The sequence below is a fragment of the Lathyrus oleraceus genome, chromosome 2 (assembly GCF_024323335.1).
Source record: "Lathyrus oleraceus cultivar Zhongwan6 chromosome 2, CAAS_Psat_ZW6_1.0, whole genome shotgun sequence".
NCBI lineage: Eukaryota > Viridiplantae > Streptophyta > Magnoliopsida > Fabales > Fabaceae > Lathyrus > Lathyrus oleraceus.
The window spans coordinates 359,838,503-359,856,817 of NC_066580.1; the positions used below are offsets into that span (position 1 = coordinate 359,838,503).

Sequence of the window (18,315 nt, forward strand, 5' to 3'; positions counted from 1 at the left end):
TTAACGTTGCTCCACTTGTTCCTACACTAACTCAGGCCACTAATTAGATTCCATCTGATTCTTCACACACAACGCCACCTATGTCCAAGTTTACTGATCCTCGTGGTGGATTTCATGGTGGACTCTCCTTTGAACATGGTAGGGGTGGTATATTTGGAGGTAGATTCAAGGTTCAATTCCAAATTTGCTTCAAAATAGGCCATGATTCTAGTGTATGCTATCACAGGCACACTTCTGTGATGCCCTCAATGATAACCTCTCCATGGAATTACTTTGCCCCAAGTTCCAGGCTATCTTGGAACCAATGGACAAATCCCAACCTATCTCAGTCTGTACCAGTTTCAACTATGGTTGTGCTTAATCATAATCGGTGGCTTGCTCCTCCAACTATGGTTGTTCCCAACCAGAATCAGTGGTCTTCTCAAGCTCCCATGGGTCCACCTCCAGGTTTTGCACCTAAACCATCCTATCAACCCCAAGCTCACTTTATTGTATAGGTATTGAGACACCTAGTGTCAATAATCTGCAGTCTCAAGTCTGGTTTCCAGATTCTGGAGCTACTCATCATGTTACCAATAATGCAGATTTTCTAGCTGAAAGTAGTGCTCTCCCTGGTATAGACCAAATGCTCCTTGGAAATGGTCAAAGTTTTCCATTTACTTCAATAGGAATTGATAAGTTTCACTCACCACACCTAGCAAACACTTATCTAACACTTAAAAACTTCCTACTAGTGCCTGAAATCACCAAAAATTTGTTGTCTGTTAGTCAGTTTGCAAGAGATAACAAAGTATTTTTTGTCATGCTGATAAATTCTTTGTTTAAACTCAGGCCAATTCTAAAATGATGCTTCAAGGATCCCTAAATAAAGATGGACTATACCTATTTGACGATATTCAACTCATTCCACCTTCATCAAAGGCAATCAATCATGTATCCCTGGGTGCTATCTCTTCTACCACTCCAGTAGTGTCAGCTGCATTAACTGGTGTTTCCTGTTATCTTATGTGGCATAACAGGCTAGGTCATCCAAATAATGAAGCTATGAAGGCCATTCTCCAACTATGTATCATCTTTGTTCCTCATAAGTCTTTGTTAGATTTTTGCAGCCCCTGCTGTTTGGGTAAGATCCATAGGCTACCTAGTACACTTTCACACACTGTTTACTCACAACCTTTTGAACTCTTGTTTGCCGATGTATGTGGTCCTGCCCCTGTGATTTCTACTTGTGGTTATAAATACCTTTTGACATGTGTTGATGCTAATTCCAAATATACATGGATGTTTCCTCTTAAACTCAAGTCTGATGTGCTTGTCACTATCACACACTTTATCACAACTGTAGAGGTTCAATTCTCTACCAAAATTAAGGCTTTTCAAATTGATGGTGGAGGAAAGTTTAAGTCCCTCACTTCCTTATTAAACACCAGAGGTATTGCTCACAGGCTAGCATGCCCTTACATACATCACCAAATTGGCTATGTGGAGAGAAAACATAGACATGTTGTTGAAACAAGCCTCACATTGTTGGCTCAAGCTAACCTTCCCTTAAAATTTTGGAATAATACTTGCCTTACTGCAACTTACCTAATCGACAGGATGCCTACTCCTCTTCTTTCCATGCAGTCTCCCTTTTATCTACTGTATCACTTTCATCTGGACTACAAGTTTCTAAAAGACTTTGGGTGTGCTTGCTACCCATACCTCAGACCATACTCTTCACACAAATTCAATTTTCACTTACATGAGTGTCTATTCCTCGGGTATTCCTCAAATCATAAAGGCTACAAGTGTTTATCTCCCAATGGGAGACTCTATATATCCAAGGATGTCATTTTCAATGAATCAAAATTTCCTTACCCTCAATTGTTTCAAGTTTCTTCCTCATCTCCCTCACAGCTAAATAACACTTCATCTTTTATATCCCCATTTTCTCCCATTATCTCCTCCTTACCTCTCCCTGTATCCATTTTATCCTTACAAGTTCACATTCCTCTATCCATTTCTAACACTACTAATTCCTCTTCACCACACCACCTAACTTCCTTTTCATCATCCCTATCTTCTATACATTCTCCTTCACACTATTTTTCAAATTCTGCACAATCCTTACATGAATCTCATATACCTATTGCTCCTTCTAGTGCAGATTCTTCTGCCTCATCTTCTACCTCACCTAATAATGTAGACTCTTCTCCCTCATCTTCTCCCTCACCTAATGTCCCTAAACCTCCTAACCTTCCTTTTCTGCACCCTCAAAATTCTCATTCCATGGCTACTAGGAGAAAGTGTAGCACAATCCAACCTAGGTTACATCCCAAAGTTCTCATTACTGAACTTGAACCCTCCCCTTACAAGGTGGATATGAAGGATCCTATGTGGCTAACAACTATGAATGAGGAACACTCAACTTTACTTAAAAATCAGACTTGGTCTCTTACCACTGTACCCCCAAATAGGCATGCTATAGGGTGTAAATGGGTGTTTAAAGTTAAACAAAACCCTGTTGGGACTGTGAATAAGTACAAAGCTATGTTGGTAGTCAAAGGATTTCACCAATAGCATGGCTTTGACTTTGCTGAAACCTTTTCCCCACTGGTAAAACCAGTCACTATCAGAATTATTCTGACCATTGTTGTCTCAAAAGGTTGGCAACTCACTTAACTTGACGTAAGCAACGCCTTCCTCAATAGCATTTTGGAGGAAGAAGTCTATATGCAACAACCTCTTAGGCTAGAAACTCTTGATTCTCACCTAGTGTGCAAACTGCATACAGCTTTTTATGGGCTAAAATAAGCTCCTCGTGTCTGGTTTGAGAGACTAACACTTGCTCTAAAAAGGTTTGTTTTGTGTCCAGTAAGTGTGATCCTTCCTTTTTCACTCCCATTACTCCTACATCTACTATCTACATACTAGTATATGTAGATGATATTATCATTACAGGGGAATCTCCCACCAAAATCCAGGAACTTGTGTCTAAGCTTAACTCTCAGTTTGCTCTTAAGAAACTTGTCACTCTTGAATAATTCCTGGGAATTGAAGTGTCTCAGCATAAGCATGGTTCCTTATTTCTCTTTCAAACCAAATACATCAAAGACCTTCTTTCCAAAGCTAACCTATGAGAGGCCAGAGGAGTTCCCACTTCTATGATTTCCAGTATGAAACTATCCAAACATGGCACTGATGTGATGGCAGAACCAACCTTTTACAGGTCCATTGTGTTGGTGTAAGCCCTAGAGGCCAATACTTTTGGTGCTTGTATCGAATTATTTATTAAAATAAAAGGTTTTTTCTTTATTATGTTTGTTTAATAAAGTCCATAGAATAGCTAGTCCGTTTAACGTATCAAGTGTGACTTAATCATGAGATCACATTAAACATAAGGACACTATTCTTAAAGTATCCGTAGTCAAACTTTATTGTGAAGTGGGATAACATTAAAGCATTAAGATTATTATGTATATAGACTGATGATCACATCCCATGGATCATGGATAAGGATTTATCAAGTCTTAAACATAAGTATGAATATTAAGAGTAATATTTATACTGGATTGGCCCGCTATGAGAATACTATATAGAATGTTATGCAAAGTGTCATAAGTTATTCTCATGGTGATAATGGTGTATACCACCCTTCGACCTGAAACCACTATGGACCCTAGATGTAGAGTCAAGTGCCTTATTGCTGATCAAACGTTGTCCGTAACTGGATGACCATAAAGACATTTGATGGGTACTCCACGAAGCATGCTAAGGGACATGAGTGACCTAGATGGAGTTTGCCCATCCTGCGTAACAGGATAAATGTCTATGGGCCCAATATTAGACTGGACAAGGATGACACGGTCTATGCCTTGTGTTCAATATAGACATAAGGGCAAAAGGGTAATTGTACACATAAGTATTATCGCAAAAGGATTTGTCAGATCACATGACATTTATGTGTCTTGGATAGCAGTGATGTGTTGCTAGATACCGCTCACTGTTTATTATGTTAAATACGTGATTTAATATAATTGCCAATGCCGCGAAAACCTACAGGGTCACACACAAAAGGACGGATTGATGAGAGATATAGTAACTAAGGAACACCGTAAGGTACGGTGCACTTAAGTGAATTGTAGACCATCGTAAGATACGGTGTACTTAAGTAGAATACAAAATATGGTAAGGTACCACGCGCTTAAGTGATTTTGGCATATTATAAGATATGGGTCACATACACTTAAGTGGGCTTTTTAGCTTGTAGCCCACACAAGTGGTTCTATAAATAGAACCCTTGTGTAGAAGCATTTGTGCAGTTGCAATTTCGTTTCTCTCTCTCTCTCTCTCTCTCTCTCTCTCACTCAAAGTCTTCATTCGTAGCAGCTATCACTGAGATTGAAGGAATCCGTTCGTGTGGACTGAGTAGAGGCGTTGTCATCGTTCAACGTTCGTGATCACTCCGTAGATATGCATCAAAGGTTTCAATCATCACAAGAGGTAACGATTCTATCACTGATCATGCCCATTCGTAAGGATCACTAAAGGAGAAAATTTTAAATTTCGCTGCGTTTTGGATTGCTATTCTCCTTCACACTGTGGGTGCTTTGCAGTATGCAACCATTACTATGCCAGAAATCAGCTATGCAGTAAACAAGGTTTGTCAGTTAGTTTCTCAGCCTCTTGACACTCATTGGGTTGTTGTGAAAAGAATACTCAAGTACCTCAAAGGCACCCTGCACCATGGCTTCTTCTTCAACCTGTATCCACACATATACATCTTTCCATTAAGGGTTTTTCTGATGCAGACTAGGGTGCTGACCCTGATGACAGGAAATCTACCTCAGGATCCTGCATCTTTCTTGGTCCTAACCTTGTATCTTGGTGGTCCAAGAAACAAACCTTGGTGGTAAGGTCCAACACTGAAGCTGAATACAGGAGTCTTGAAAATTCTTCTTCTGAAGTTTTGTGGATACAACCTCTGTTGGCTGAACTTCAGATTCCCTTTACCATACCAGTTATGTTCTGTGATAATTTGAGGATTGTTGTGTTGTCACACAATCTGATACTGCATCCCAAAACAAAACATATGGAACTTGACATATTCTTTCTCCGGGAAAAATTTCTTAACAAAACTCTTGTGGTGCAACACATTCTAGCCTTTGATCAATATGCGGATCTTCTCACAAAACTTCTCTCTCCTCTCAGGTTTTTACAGCTAAATGATAAACTTCAGGTGGTTCATAAATCCTCCCTTGTGCAGGAGTGACCCTCAACTTGAGAGGAAGCTATTAGAGTATAGAATAATAAGCATATAGAAAAGAGTAAATAGGACCTGTAACTAACTATGCTAAGTCAACACAGTTAGGCTTCCTATAAATACCAAACTCTATCTTACATTGTAACAAGATTCAATTAGACAAGTATTCAGTTCAATACTAATTCTCTTCCTTCTCTTCCTTCTCTACTCTTCTCTCTTTGTAATACTTACATTATGCCTTAAGTTTCAAAAACTATAACAATACCAACAACAACATCAACGGAGACAACAACAACAACATCAACAACATTAACAAGAAAAATAACAACAACAATAACAACAATCATGGAAAAAAATTTACATACCGGAAATGTGATAAGAGACTCAAAGAAAAGTGTTGGTTTGAGGTTCGAGCTTCCTTCCTCCTTGGAGAAGATGAAGAATGGTGTTTCAGTTTGTTAAATGGTGATGAATTGTGTTTCTTTAGTTCGCTGGTGAAAAATGATTTTGTTCGTTATTGTGCAAAAAGTGAATGAAACTTAGCATTCTGATGAAGGAATACAATATTGTTTAGAGTTTTCATCTCGGTTTCATAAAAAACCAAGGGATAACCGAGGTGAAAACTGAATTCGATTTAATTAAATAAAATATTGGTTAGATTATTCATCTCAATTTTCTATTAAACCAAGAGATAAGATGATTTATAAAAAAAAGACGCATTTTTGGTTCTAAGTGAAAATAAAAAATTGCAGGAGCCGATAGTCGAAGCTCAAACCTTGATCAACATTTTTTGTTGTTTTTTCATAAAATCGAGATTTAAGATTTATTTTCTTTATATATATATATATATATATATATATATATATATATATATATATATATATATTTGTTGTTTTTTCATAAAATCGAGATTTAAGATTTTATGAAAAAACAACAAATATATATATATATATATATATATATATATATATATATATATATTTGTTGTTGTTTTTCATAAAATCGAGATTTAAGATTTTATGAAAAAACAACAAATATATATATATATATATATATATATATATATATATATATATATATATATATATATATATATATATATATATATATATATATATATATATATATATATATATATATATATTAGTAGTGAGATGAGATGAAAGATTGTTAAAAATGTATTATTTATAATAGTGATTTGTTGATTTTATATTTTAAATCCAACAACAACAAAAATAAATATAATCAACAATTTGACAAAATTTGAATGAACTCATAAAATATCTCATACAGTTTCAAAATCACCAACCATTGTGTATATATGCAGATACTTATCATCATTCAGCAATTTCATCAAATGTTGTATTTCTGATCCTAAACGTCTTAATAGATTTTATATATGTGATGTTCATCATAAATATGGTTGATAGTAATCACATTGGTAGTCCTTCTCTTTTTTTTTTCAAAGGCATTAAATGTGATTGAATATAGTCATATTGTCATCTCTTTCACATTTACATGTCTTACATAAAAAATGACCTTATCATTTTTATGCCATCTCGTGATTGTGTTTTTCACACACTGCATTAACTTTTCATACACCATAGTGCAAAAGATAACCCCAAAATATGAATGGACACTCGTTTATCTGGTGAAGAATTCAAACTCACCCCTTAGTAAATTTTTTACAGGAAACTTGATTTGTTTCCATCTCTCTATTATTGATACGTCGGTGTGACATTAAATATTTTTTGGCACCAAGAAGAGAGTATGATGTTCATATGCTAGTGTTGAAAACAAGGCAGACAAGAACGGCACAAGGGACAAATACTGTAGGGAGAAGAATTCATAAGTGATTCTATCACCATAATTCCTTCAACTAATTTTCATCCTTTGTTCTCTCTTGTTGCTATATGTTTACTCCTTATCTATGAAAAAACATTAGAAAGTGACATTTATGAGTACTACTATTATTGTGCATATATCCAACGCTTTACGGTTTTCTTTATTTATGATGTGGATAACACATGTCTTGCATTTCATTTACTTGTGATGATAAAATCATTTTCTATCTCATTCAAAATTGGTAGGACACATTCTGATTCAATCATCCACGTGAAATACATATGATGTTTTGACAGCAAAAATGGGATTTAATAGCAAAATCATATTTATTATTTATACAATATATTTCCTTTTTTAAAGAATGGGACTCATCGACCTCGTGAAGAGTTCCAATTCGAAAATAACATCTTTGGGACCATTTCTTTTGTGTCACCTACATACTCTTATGTCTATGTCATCATTTTCTTTAAATTAATTTGTATTTAGGAGTATAAGATGTAGACTTAGGTATCTTCAAAGGAGAAAAAATGTATACAATTCAACTACTACATATTATAATTAGGAAAATAACTAACCGCATAAACCACCAATTGCTTCAATTGACTTGTAGTACTTGACTTTTAGCTTGTTCTTGTTCAATTGATCTCTCAATAAGTGATGTTTTCTTACAATATGTTTGCTCCTACCATTCCTCATTGTATGATTCACCAAATCAATTATTGATTTGTTATCAACCAACAGTTTGATATGCACAACTTTAGTGATCTTCAATTCTTCCAATAACATTCCCATCCAAAGTGTTTGATAGGCTACGTGTGAAGTTGCTACATATTTTGCTTCACATAATGATAGAGCCATTATCCCTTACTTCTTAGAGCTCTTGATTTTGAATTTTCTCCAATCATGAACAAATATCCTAATTTACTCTTTAATTCATCTTGATCTCTCCTTAATGTAACACCGCAAAAAAGGGAAATTGTGGCGGTTTAAAATCATATTAGGGCGGTTTTAACAGCCAGAATCAACTAAAATGACTATTTTTAAAAACACCGTAATTTTGATGTCGCTAGGCATTGCTTTCTTACTCTTGTTCTTTTAATTAGGCATGAATATACCATGATATTTAGTGCCTCTAAAGTACTTCAAAATTCTTTTGGTTGCTAGTAGGTGACATGTTCTAGGCTTCTCCTTCAACCTACTTAGCAAGCCAACACTTTGACAAATATCTAGTCTTGTGTTACATAGATACCTTAGCGAGTCAATGATTTGTTTATATAAGGTTGTATCCACAAGCTCATTTTTTATTTCATTCTTTAATTTATTAATGTTTTCATATGAGTGATTGCAGGATTGTAATTACTCATTTTGAATTTCTTCAAATTGTTTTATGCATATTTCTTATGATGCAAGAAAACTCAACCTTTTGTATTCACATATTAAATTCCTAGGAAGTAAGCCAAGTCCCTTAGGTCAGAAATTTCAAACTCACTCTTCATGCTAGATTTGAATCTTATTATTTCAATTTCATTTTATCATGTGACCAATAAATCATCTACATATATGCATGGTATGATATGATATTGCCCATTTGATCCCTTTAAATATACTATATATTCTGATGTGCATTTTTTTAATCCTATATTGATGAGAAAATTGTTTATTCATTTGTTCCATGCTCTAGATGCATATTTCAATCCATATACAACCTTTTTTTAGCATATGCACCTTCTCTTCTTTCCCTTTGATCTCAAATTTAGTGGTTGTTTGATATAAACCTCCTTCTTTAATGGTCCATTCAAAATAGTAGACTTTATATCGGTAGAGATTGATGTTCCCCATCCAGCAGATACAGAAGTGCCCCATACTTTTGAGGCAGAGGCAACATATACTATACAGGTTACTCTTGAGATAATTATTAAGGAACCAACTACTAAGGAGACTATTATTGATGATAGGTAGGTTACTCCTCCTATTGATACATATGTCACTGCTCCTCGTGAGACAACTCCTTCTTCGCAAGACTTGGCTGTACTGCTGAATTTTTCACTCATGGACGAAATATCCGGTAACTTCTGGGTGTTTTAAAAAAACGGGTGCTTATCAAAATTCTAGATATTTTGAAAATTCCATGCTTCAATTTTTACAAGGGTAACATGGGTATTAGTGAAATATTGTGGATCCCAAGTATAATGAAAATTCAAAATGTTTATATAAAGTTGTATCTCGAAGCTCATCTTTTATTTCATTCTTTAATTTATTAATGTTTCCATATGAGTGATTGCAGGATTGTAATTACTCATTTTGAATTTCTTCAAATTGTTTAATGCATATTTCTTATGATGCAAGATATCTCAGCCTTTTGTATTCACAGATTAAATTCCTAGGAAGTAAGCCAAGTCCCCTAGGTCAGAAATTTCAAACTCACTCATCATGCTAGATTTGAATCTTATTATTTCAATTTCATTTTATTATGTGACCAATAAATTATCTATATATATGCATGGTATGATCTGATCTTGCCCATTTGATCCCTTTACATATACTACATGTTCTGATGTTCATTTTTTAATCCTATATTGATGAGAAAATTGTTTACTCATTTATTCCATGCTCTAGATGCATATTCAATCCATATACAACCTTTTTTTAGTATATACACCTTCTCTTATTTCCCTTTGATCTCAAATTTAGTGGTTGTTTGATATAAACCTCCTTCTTTAGTGGCCCATTCAAAATAGTAGACTTTATATCGGTAGAGACTAATGTTCCTCATCTAGCAGATACAGAAGTGCCCCATACTTCTGAGGCAGAGGCAACATATACTATAAAGGTTACTCTTGAGATAATTATTAAGGAACCAACTACTAAGAAGCCTATTACTGATGATAGCTACTCCTCCTATTGAGACATATGTCACTGCTCCTCATGAGACAGCTCCTTCTTCGTCAAACTTTTCACTCATGGACGAAATATCCGGTAACTTCCGGGTGTTTTAAAAAAACGGTTACTTATCAAAATTCTAGATATTTTAAAAATTCCATGCTTCAATTTTTACAAGGGTAACATGGGTATTAATGAAATATGGTGGGTCCCAAGTATAATTTGGGGGTGGTAGGAAAAAACCTCGAGATTTTATTTAATGGGGCCATAAATAAATTTCCTAAGCATCAAGTTTTGAAGATAATAAATTGGAAAAATAATACATTTTTGTCAGAAGTGGGATTTGAACCCTCGCCCTCTCACGAAGACCAGAACTTGAGTCTGGCGCCTTAGACCACTCGGCCATCCTGGCTTGATATTAATATTTTACTTAATTACTTAACTCAATGTTATGAATGCTCAGTTTTGATTTGATTCTGGCATATATGAGGTTAGACTTATACTTATCTTTTCTCATTTCTCTCTTTATCTTTATAATCGAATTTTTGTGGTGTTTACAGACATGGAAAGAAAGAAATATTGAATTATCGATGTTGTGATTGAATTTGTGAAAATTATACGACATGGAAATAGGGTGGTGAAGTGACAAAAAACCCAACTAAGTGACACATAGATGAAGGTTATAATGATATGGATGACCAACTAGAAGATATTATCAATGATATTAGAGAAGATTCTTTTAAGAGAACCCATATGTATGACACTTTATGTAGTGACAAGGAAAAGATGTTATATCTGGGGTTCACAATTTTTTCACGATTGTTAGCGGTGTACATATTGTTTGATCTGAAGGAAAATAGTGCGTGGGTGTTTACCAATGATTTCTGATAAACAAACGCTAGTCTTCCAATATATATGAATTTTTGGTAACTTACAGGATCGACTAGATTGATCCTAGGACATGTGTCTCAAGAACTATCATTACGGTGATTTGACTCATGGTTAAGTTTGTTTCTGGTTTAAGAACAGCGAAAAGTGTTTTGAAAACAATTCTAAACGAAATTTATGACTTTATGAATAAAGAGTAAATGACGATGACTTTGTAGGAAAGGGTTTTTTAAAGATAACGAAAGTACTTGGAAAAGGTGAAAATGACTTGAAGTCGCTAGGCTTTGCTTTCTTGCTATTGTTCTTTTAATTAGGCATGAATATACCATGATATTTAGTGCCTCTAAAGTACTTCAAAATTCTTTTGGTTGCTAGTAGATGACATGTTCTATGTTTCTCCATCAACCTACTTAGCAAGCCAACACTTTGACAAATATCTAGTTTTGTGTTACATAGATACCTTAGTGAGTCAATGATTTTTTTATATAAGGTTGTATCTACAAGCTCATCTTTTATTTCATTCTTTAATTTATTAATGTTTCCATATGAGTGATTGCAGGATTGAAATTACTCATTTTGAATTTCTTCAAATTGTTTTATGCATATTTCTTATGATGCAAGAAAACTCAACCTTTTGTATTCACAGATTAAATTCCTAGGAAGTAAGCCAAGCCCCTTAGGTCAGAAATTTCAAACTCACTCTTCATGCTAGATTTGAATCTTATTATTTCAATTTCATTTTATCATGTGACCAATAAATCATCTACATATATGCATGGTATGATATGATATTTCCTATTTGATCCCTTTAAATATACTACATGTTCTCATGTGTATTTTTTTAATCCTATATTGATGAGAAAATTGTTTATTCATCTGTTCCATGCTCTAGATGCATATTTCAATCCATATACAACCTTTTTTTAGCATATACACCTTCTCTTCTTTCCCTTTGATCTCAAATTTAGTGGTTGTTTGATATAAACCTCCTTCTTTAATGGCCCATTCAAAATAGTAGACTTTATATCGGTAGAGATTGATGTTCCCCATCCAGCAGATACAGAAGTGCCCCATACTTCTGAGGCAGAGGCAACATATACTATACAGGTTACTCTTGAGATAATTATTAAGGAACCAACTACTAAGGAGACTATTACTGATGATAGGTAGGTTACTCCTCCTATTGATACATATGTCACTACTCCTCGTGAGACAGCTCCTTCTTCGCAAGACTTGGCTGTACTGCTGAATTTTTCACTCATGGACGAAATATCCGGTAACTTCTGGGTGTTTTTAAAAAATGGGTACTTATCAAAATTCTAGATATTTTGATAATTCCATGCTTCAATTTTTACAAGGGTAACATGGGTATTAGTGAAATATTGTGGGTCCCAAGTATAATGAAAATTCAAAATGTTTATATAAGGTTGTATCTCGAAGCTCATCTTTTATTTCATTATTTAATTTATTAATGTTTCCATATGAGTGATTGCAGGATTGTAATTACTCATTTTGAATTTCTTCAAATTGTTTAATGCATATTTCTTATGATGCAAGATATCTCAACCTTTTGTATTCACAGATTAAATTCCTAGGAAGTAAGCCAAGTCCCCTAGGTCAGAAATTTCAAACTCACTCATCATGCTAGATTTGAATCTTATTATTTCAATTTCATTTTATTATGTGACCAATAAATTATCTATATATATGCATGGTATGGTCTGATCTTGCCCATTTGATCCCTTTACATATACTACATGTTCTGATGTTCATTTTTTTAATCCTATATTGATGAGAAAATTGTTTACTCATTTGTTCCATGCTCTAGATGCATATTCAATCCATATACAACCTTTTTTTAGTATATACACCTTCTCTTATTTCCCTTTGATCTCAAATTTAGTGGTTGTTTGATATAAACCTCCTTCTTTAATGGCCCATTCAAAATAGTAGACTTTATATCGGTAGAGACTGATGTTCCTCATCTAGCAGATACAGAAGTGCCCCATGTAACACCCTTCTAAAATACCCCAAATATTTAATTAAAAATAATAAACATATAACAATTCAGAGTAATTATGCCATTCAAGGGTGTCACACATAATATTCACACCATTCAACCATATAACGGTCATGCTCTTTTATTAATTCAAATCATAAACATTTGCATAAAACGCAACGGATAGAGATCTCCTCAATCATGTAAAACATGTAACATTCACAGGTAAATTATTCAACAAGGTAAATATCCCATCCCGATGTTACATCTATCAGAGCACGACCCACTAAGGAGACTACACTAGACTCCAAGCATTCGCTTCTACTCAACTCATTTCTCGTTACCTGAAAAATAGTTGTAAGGGTGAGTTCCTCAATCAATATAATAAGCATTATAGAATATAATGTCATGTTAAGTAATTTAACACATTAATCACCCTAATCGCAACATACAATCAGTAACAGCACATCAGCTCAACATCATACTCAACACCAGCATAAAGCACAAGTATAATCTCAAATCATACTCCACAACAACACAAACACACGTATAATATTGGAATACATCCATTCATATTATACGCCATACATACATTGTGCAATGAGACTCCACACATGCGGTACCGACTATTCTTGAACATATAGTTCAAGCTCACCGATCCCTCCAGATACGGCTACTAAGCTCACTAGTCCCACTCATTTGAGACCTAGTGACTCACTCACTAATTCCTCACCATGGGAATTAGCTACAACCTCGAAGGCTAGACTATGCACACTAATCATCTAGCATGCAAACATCAACAACAAATCCACAATGATTCACTCACTAATTCCTCACCATGGGAATTAGCTACAGCCCCGAAGGCTATGCTATGCACGCTAATCGTCTAGCAAGGCAGCATCAACAACAATTCACAATGGACATATGCTCACACTCTAAGCCATACAACAGTCCATTCACAAATACATGCATAATATATACATTCATAGCATTATGCACATCATCATACATCATCAACACATGTATCAACACATCATTATCATGTAAATCAATTAAACACAGTATTAGCACACTCTACTAATACCTATACTGCTCAAAACAGCGGGAATAATCCCTATTACATCATACGCCAACATAGGCCAACTCTCAATTATGTACACAACATTAAAAAGCCAATTTTTCCACTCTGCACAGTGTTAACCGGTTAACGCCCTGGGTTAACCGGTTAACGCAGGCAAAACACGCTCACTGCCCAAAACTTAACAGTGTTAACCGGTTAACGCCCTGGGTTAACCGGTTAACGCAGGCAAAACAACACCAATTTCACAATTCGCAACAGTGTTAACCGGTTAACGCCCTGGGTTAACCGGTTAACGCAGACAACACAGCAGTTCCTGCGCTAACACAAGGCAGAATGCAGAATTCTCCGCATTTTCCGCCGTTGGAGGACTTCCGGACCTCTGATTCCGATTCCGTAAAAAGCTATACGTTCGGAATCTCACAACTAACCCAAACACAGATTCAATTACAGTCTAAATACAATTTATCCAATTCAATTCTTCAGCATCAACAATCCCAATTAGGGTCAAATTAACGGCTTATCACTACCCATCACATATTATCTCATAATACCCATTAATCGACGATAAACCCCCCTTACCTGATTAATCCGGCAAATCTTTGAGCTCCAAGCTTTTCTCTCTTCAACCTTCAGCCCTTGCTCTGTCTCTTTGCCCTTTTCCTCTTTCACGATCGTTTCTCTGTTTTCACGTGAAACTTTCTTTTTACCAAAAATGGGATTCTTTCTCTTATTTCCAACATATATATATTTTCCGAATAATAATAATAATCCAAAAATAATAATAATAAAATTTCCAATTTATTTAACTAAATTAATAAATAAATTATTAACTCAATTTAAATAATTATTTTATTATTATCGGGGTGTTACAACTCTCCCCCACTAAAAGAGTTTTCGTCCTCGAAAACATACCTCAAGCGAACAACTCTGGGTAAGACTCCTTCATCTTACTCTCCAGTTCCCAAGTCACGTTGCCACCTGCTGGTCCTCCCCAAGCTACCTTCACCAAGGCAATCTCTTTACCCCGCAACTGCTTCAACTCTCGATCCTCGATCCTCATAGGTGATGTCTCAACAGTCAGGTTATCTCTCACCTGTACATCATCTACTTGGACTACATGCGACGGATCATGGATGTACCTCCTCAACTGAGACACATGAAAAACCTCATGCAAATTCGCAAGCGACGGCGGTAAAGCGACACGATAGGCTACCTCCCCTATCCTCTCTAAAATCTGATAAGGACCAATAAATCGAGGTGTCAACTTCTTCGACTTCAAAGCTCGACCAACACCAGTTATCGGAGTAACACGAAGAAACACATGATCTCCCTCTTGGAACTCAAGTGACTTCCTCCTCTTATCATGATAACTCTTCTGACGACTCTGAGCAATCCTCATCTTCTCCTGAATCATCTTAATCTTTTCCGTAGTCTGTTGAACAATCTCCGGTCCAACCACAGCACTCTCACCGGACTCATACCAACACAAAGATGTCCGACAACTCCTACCATACAAAGCTTCAAACGGTGCCATACCAATGCTCGAATGAAAACTATTGTTGTAGGTAAACTCAATCAAAGGTAAATAACAATCCCAAGCACCTCCTTTTTCCAAAACACAAGCCCTCAAAAGATCCTCTAGTGACTGAATCGTCCTCTCAGTCTGACCATCAGTCTGCGGATGATATGCAGAACTCAATCTCAGCTTAGTTCCCAAAGCCCTCTGCAAACCTTCCCAGAACTTCGATGTAAATCTAGGATCTCTGTCTGAAACAATACTCGACGGAATACCATGCAAACTTACAATCTTCTCAATATACAACTCGGCTAATCTCTCTAACGGATAATCCATTCTGATCGGAATGAAATGAGCCGACTTTGTCAATCTGTCAACAATCACCCAAATGGCTTCAAAATTCTTATTTGTCCTCGGCAACCCAGAAACAAAATCCATACTGATACTATCCCACTTCCACTCTGGAATAGCCAACGGTTGCATTAGCCCAGACGGCTTCTGATGCTCAATCTTTGACTTCTGACAAGTCAAACAGGAATAAACAAAACTCGCAATTTCTCTTTTCATTCCCGGCCACCAAAATAACTTTTTCAAATCATGATACATCTTCGTAGCTCCAGGATGAATACTCAAGCCACTACGATGTCCTTCTTCAAGAATACTCTTCTTAAGTTCGGTAACATCCGGAATGCACACCCGATTACCAAATTTCAAAACGCCATTCTCATCAACTCTGAATTCACCACCTTGACCTTGATTCACTAAAGTCAACTTATCAACCAAAAACACATCGGATTTCTGACCCTCTCTGATCTCATCCAGAATACCACTTGTTAACTTCAACATTCCCAATTTAACACTATTGTGAGTACTCTCACACACCAAACTCAAGTCTCTAAGCTGCTCAATTAAATCCCATTCTCTAACCATTAACATAGACATATGCAATGATTTCCGACTCAATGCATCAGCTACTACGTTTGCTTTACCCGGATGGTAATTCAAACCAAAGTCATAATCCTTCAGAAATTCTAACCATCTCCTCTGTCTCATATTCAGCTCTTTCTGATCAAACAAATACTTTAAACTCTTATGGTCACTGAAAACCTCAAATCTTGAACCATACAAGTAATGCCTCCATAACTTCAGAACAAACACCACAGCTGCCAACTCTAAATCGTGTGTCGGATAGTTCCTCTCATGAACCCTCAGTTGTCTCGAAGCATAAGCTATAACCTGCTTATTCTGCATCAACACACCACCCAAGCCCAACAATGAAGCATCACAGTAAACCTCAAATGATTCCGACGAACTCGGTAATATCAGAATAGGAGCAGTAGTCAACCTTCTCTTTAACTCTTGGAAACCTTCTTCACATTTTGAGTCCCAAACAAATGCTTGCCCCTTTCTAGTCAACATCGTCAACGGTAACGCCAACTTAGAAAATCCCTCAATGAACTTCCTATAATAACCAGCCAATCCAAGAAAACTTCGAATCTCAGCAACAGACTTCGGAGCTTCCCACTTAGACACCGCTTCTATCTTAGAAGGATCAACAGCAACACCACCTCTTGAAATCACATGACCAAGAAAACTAACCTCTTCTAACCAAAATTCACACTTGGATAGTTTAGCAAACAACTTCTTTTCTCGTAGAACTTCTAAAACCACTCTCAAATGCTCAGCATGCTCTTCTTCAGATTTCGAATACACCAAAATATCATCAATAAACACCACAACAAACTTATCTAGGTACGGGTGGAAAATCCTATTCATATACTCCATAAATACTCCAGGCGCATTAGTCACACCAAAAGGCATTACAGAATACTCATAATGTCCATACCTTGTTCTGAAAGCAGTCTTCTGAATATCCTCAGTTTTCACACGTATCTGATGATACCCAGATCTCAAATCTATCTTGCTGAACACACTCGCACCAACCAACTGATCCATCAAATCATCAATCCTCGGCAAAGGATACCGATTCTTGATCGTTACTTTATTCAGTTGCCTGTAGTCCACACACAACCTCATAGTACCTTCTTTCTTCTTAACCAATAACACTGGTGCACCCCACGGTGACACACTCGGACGAATAAATTTCTTATCCAACAGATCTTCCAACTGACTCTTCAATTCAATTAACTCAACAGCAGACATACGGTACGGAGCCATCGATATCGGTCTAGTACCAGGTACCAAATCAATCGAGAACTCAACTTCACGCTCTGGCGGTAATTCATTCACTTCTTCTGGAAACACATCAGGAAAATCACACACCACGGCTAGATCACAAATCGCCAATTTATCTTTAGCCTCTAAAGTCGCTAACAGCATAAACAACTCCGCCCCATCTGCTACTTCCTCATTCACCTGCTTGGCTGATAGAAACAAACTCTTTCCTTCTTCAATCTCAGGAAATATCACAGTCTTATCAAAACAGTTAATAGAAACTCGGTTAAACACCAACCAGTTCATTCCCAAGATAACATCAATCTGCACTAACGGAAGACACACAAGGTCTATCCCAAAGTCTCTACCAAAAATACTCAAAGGACAATTCAAACAAACTGAAGTAGTAGTCACTGAACCCTTACAAGGAGTATCAATCACCATACTACCATACATCTCAGATATCTCTAACTTAAGTTTCACAGCACAATCCAAAGATATAAAGGAATGAGTAGCACCGGTGTCAATAATAGCTACAAGAGGAAAGCCATTAATATAACACGTACCTCGGATCAAACGATCATCTGCAGAAGTCTCAGAACCCGATAAAGCAAAGAACTTGCCTCCTGACTGATTCTCTTTCTTCGGCTTAGGACACTGTGGACTGATATGACCCAACTCTCCAC

The 18,315-nt window shown here is 36.1% G+C and overlaps 1 non-coding gene across 1 annotated transcript; it reads right to left on the bottom strand.

Annotated features, from left to right (window-relative positions):
* Positions 1 to 10,298: 10,298 nt before the first annotated feature.
* Positions 10,299 to 10,382, bottom strand: TRNAL-CAA (transfer RNA leucine (anticodon CAA)). The gene has a single exon. It is a non-coding gene; the product is annotated as a tRNA-Leu (tRNA).
* Positions 10,383 to 18,315: the final 7,933 nt, after the last annotated feature.